Source organism: Triticum urartu, chromosome 7A (genome assembly GCF_056163025.1).
Source record: "Triticum urartu cultivar PI428250 chromosome 7A, HENAU_Tu73, whole genome shotgun sequence".
Lineage (NCBI taxonomy): Eukaryota > Viridiplantae > Streptophyta > Magnoliopsida > Poales > Poaceae > Triticum > Triticum urartu.
This window is the reverse complement of record NC_141879.1, coordinates 700,860,153-700,864,641: the sequence shown is the minus strand read 5'-3', so window position 1 is coordinate 700,864,641 and position 4,489 is coordinate 700,860,153. Positions and strand designations below refer to the sequence as shown.

The 4,489-nt window shown below is 52.2% G+C and overlaps 1 pseudogene; it reads left to right on the top strand.

Annotated features, from left to right (window-relative positions):
• The first annotated feature begins 976 nt into the window (after window positions 1-976).
• On the top strand, window positions 977-3,364 carry LOC125524357 (L-type lectin-domain containing receptor kinase IX.1 pseudogene; annotated as a pseudogene).
• The last annotated feature ends 1,125 nt before the right edge of the window (window positions 3,365-4,489 follow it).

Genomic DNA, 4,489 nt, shown 5'->3' with positions numbered 1-4,489 from the left:
AGCATTTGAGCTCAGGAGCAGATACTTGACGTCCTTTGGGTTCGAGCTATCCTCCAGCTGAACAATCCGCGAAAACACCAGCTCGAGCAACCCGCCTCTATGCCACAACCTTTTACGTTGATAACGACACACCACCACCGGCGGGTCGAACAATCCGAACCCCTTCCGGCCGACGAACCAAGCAACCGCCTCATGGTTCAATGGGGAGAATATTATACGAAAACCAACATTTTAAAAAAACTTTGTGGAAACCATGTTTGAAAGTACCGAAAAATCTGAAAAAATGTAGTACGTTAAGAGGATAATGTTCTATTGTCATGCGTAATTTCAAGTAAAAACACATTACAGGATGCGAACTATGAAGAAGACAAAATTCAGCAATAAATAGTGATATCAATGTACTACACTATTCAATGCTGATTTTATCTCTTTCATAGCCCACATCCCATAACATGTTTGAACTTAGAATTTTGCATGACAATAAAACATCACCCTCTTAACATCCCATATTCTTTTGAAACTTCAAAACATCATTTTTCTCGTGGTTTTTATCGATTTTCATTGAATGTTGGTTTCCCTACAATATTTTTCCTGGTTCGCCATGTCAGCGCGCAAAGTATGAGCTAGTCTCAACTCTCGACTCGGCGAACTGCGTGCTCCGGATCGCCGCAGAGCAGGCGGCAAGAACGACCCCCGGCGCGAATGCAGTACGGCGCTCCACAAGAAGCGGTCTGACCGGTGTCGCCTTCTCGGCTCCACCGCCACACGAGGTCAGAAACTCCGGCGAGGTGGCCTCCCTGGCCACGCTAACCCCTTCTTGACTCCACAACGGCCGCGAGAATCCAGTGAAGTCATTTTCGCCGGAAGCTGTACACAACCGGTTTGTGTGGACGACCGTTAAGCTCCGGATGCCGGCGACTCCGTCATGTGTAGCCATTATTTGGAGAGCTCAGTCGGAGGAGCCGTACGTGTGCCGCATCTTGAATAGAAAATTTCAACAACAACGACACCGTTGGCTCGATCCGCTTCGTCGTGGAGACCAATTCCGTGACATTCATAGGTCCAAGATACGGAGAAGAGAACCCTGGCCACACCCCACTTTGGTCGTCCGGTCGCCGGTTTGAAATGTCGACGAGCTATACAATTTCATCCCCACTTTCATGTAATGCTCAAGGTTCCTCCTTCCCAACCACTGTTTGTACCCAAGCGATGGGCTCCCGCCGTCGTCCGACCACCACCCTAGTCCTGGTGCTGCTGCTACACCTCTACTACGCGCCGCGCTGGGCCTTCTCGCTCGACTTCAGCCTCAACTTCTCCGACGCCGGCGCCGGCTCATGGATCGACTTGGACGGCGACGCATCCATCAGCCCGCCAAGGCTCGAGCTGACCAAGAACCTCCTGAGCAGCGTCGGTCGGGCGTCGTACGCGTACAAGGTGCCCCTGTGGAACGGCGACACCGGCGAGATGGCTAGCTTCACCACCAACTTCTCCTTCCAGATCACTCCGGTGAAGGACAGCTCCGGCGAAGGGATGGCCTTCTTCCTCGGCCACTTCCCGTCGGAGATCCCGCCCCAGAGCGGCGGCGGCGGCCTCGGCCTCCTCCCGGCCTTCACCAATGGGACGGGGACCACCCGGATGGTGGCCGTCGAGTTCGACACTCTCGGCAACTCCTACTATGGCGGCATCAGCAAGAACCATGTCGGCATCGACGTCAACTCCATGGTTTCCACGGAGTCCACCCCCATCACGACCACGCAGAACCTCACGTCGTCCTATGTCATGAGGGCAACTGTCACGTACCACAACGTGTCCAAGATGCTGGCCGTTGATCTCCACATCGACGATGCCCTGTTCCAGGTCAATGCGACCGTCGATCTGAGCAAACAGCTACCGGAGGAGGTCGCCGTTGGCTTCTCGGCGGCCACCGGCAACGCCTCCGAGCTGCACCGGATACTCTCATGGTCATTCAGTTCCACTCTACCTCCTCTTCCGACCAGGAACAACCACAAAAAGTTAGTAGTGATCCTGTCATCCGTACTAGTCCCATTGCTTTCTTTGGTGGTATGTGTGGCCGTGTTGCTATGGCGGCGACACAAGAAAATGAAGGCAAATGAGGACAGGCAAGAACGGTACGCCGACAGAGCTGACCTCGAGAGAGGTGTGGCTGCCGGCGGCCCCAGGCGGTACACCTACCACGAGCTGGTTGCCGCAACGAGACACTTCGCGGAGGAGGAGAAGCTCGGGCGAGGCGGCTTCGGGAGCGTTTACCGGGGTCACCTCACGCTTACACCCGCAGCCGCCGACCGCCGTGCGGTGGCGGTAAAGATGTTGTCGGCCGAGTCGTCGGCGCAGGGGAGAAAGGAGTTCGAGGCTGAGGTGAGGATCATCAGCAGATTGAAGCATCGTAACCTTGTGCAGCTGCTGGGTTGGTGCGACAGCCACAAGGGTCTCCTGCTCGTCTATGAGCTCGTGGCGGAGGGCAGCCTAGACAGGCATCTCTACAGCAAGGAAAAATGTCTCACATGGCCACAGAGGTACAAGATCATCCTTGGCTTGGGATCCGCATTGCACTACCTCCACGGAGAGTGGGAGCAGTGCGTCGTGCATGGCGACATCAAGCCTAGCAACATTATGCTCGACTCATCGATGAGCACCAAGCTCGGGGACTTCGGGTTGGCCCGGCTCGTCGACCACGACACGGGGTTGATGCAGACCACCAAGGCCGTGCTCGGCACAGTCGGGTACATCGATCCTGAGTTCGTCAACACGCGTCGGCCATGCACCGAGTCGGACGTGTACAGCTTCGGTGTCGTCCTCCTGGAGATCGTCTCCGGCCGGCGTCCGGTGATGGAGACCGCTGGGAAATCCTTCACGTTGGTCAGGTGGGTGTGGAGCCTATATGGCAAGAACGCGATCCTCGACGCGGCGGATGAGCGGCTGAGGGGTGACGAGGCCAACGAGGGGTGGATGGTCCGCGTGCTCATCGTCGGGCTCTGGTGTGCACACCCGGATCGGAGCGAGCGTCCGTCTATTGCCCAGACCATGCACGTCCTGAAGTCTGTCGAGGCGAGGCTGCCGGCGCTCCCGCAGCACATGTACAGGACCGTGCCGGACCCCATGTCGTCCTCCGGCCCGGATGAGGCTTTCTCCATTGACAGCTCCACCTCCAGCTCCGGTTGTGTTCGCTCTTCTTCGGTCAACACCGGCGCCACCAAACTTTCTTCCGACTTGTCCTCGACTGCGTTGCTACAGCAATCCAAGGATCTAACTAATTGATTAATCTAGATTTGTAAGGCTTAATTAATTTTCTTGTAGCATCCAACATGCATTGACAGCACTAACATGTAAATCTGAGAGCACCCCACCGCCTTATCTAACAATTCATTTTGTGCTTCGCAATCCGTGCGTAAACATTTCTCTTTTTTCCCCTCCCAAATCACAGAACATTTGGACAAATTTTGCGGCAAAGTAGTGGCCTTCCTCCCCACAATTGACGGCTCCATGACGCAGGGCGTTGTAAGCAGTGTGTCTGGCAATGGCATACTCAGCTTACTTATTTCGTTTTCAGTTTTTAAACCAATTGAAGGTAAGCCGAATACCCGATATATAACACTCGACTTATACTTTTGACTGATTCTTTTCTTTTCTCCATTTTGTAATACAAAATTTATTTTTAATTTTTTGTTGTAATATCTTTCTTTCCACTCTCTTCTCACTCACTCCCTCCCGCCAAAATTTCCCGCCATTTCTATCTCCTCCATTTCCCACCCTCTCTCTTCACCGCCACTTTGCCACTTCAAAATCGAATTGTGTATTCTATTTCTACCCTTCACACCATCCTAGGGCAATGTTCTGAACCTCTCCAAACTTCACGAAATATGGAAATCTAGCATCTCCAGCCAGCTTCACGCTTCGCCCGGCGAGCAGAAAGCGTTCTGCTGCTGTCTTGGCTTTTCCCAGCGCTAGGCCTGTTGGGCTGGCTGGAGGCAGCCCCGTTCAGCTCCTGGCTCTAATGAGGCCGCAACAGAGCACAAAAATGGGTTGGGTTGGATGACTTTGTGTTAGTCTGCGCTGAAAACATGCACAGTTTTTTTTCCACAGGTGATATTGCTGTGATTTTTTCAGTACAAAGAGATGTACAGAGAGCTTTACAATGGCACATGAAGCGCCAAATATGAAGCAATTTTTTTTTTGGAAAGACCACAATTTTTCTCAGTTAACACAAGTTATAATTCCAAAGAGAAACTAGTTCTGTCATGTGTCATACAACAAAAGCTTCATTTGCATATAAGTTTGCAAATCAAAATGGTCACATATCTAAAGACATGAACATGACTAATTCACCAACTACGAGCAATGGTGGTAGCTAGTTCATGCCTAAACAAATCCATGTTAGGACCAGTTTCCGCGTATGTTGAAGCATCCGGTGCATTTGGAGAAATAACATATTTCTTGTATCTGTCTAGAATAGTTGGAACATAATCCGGAT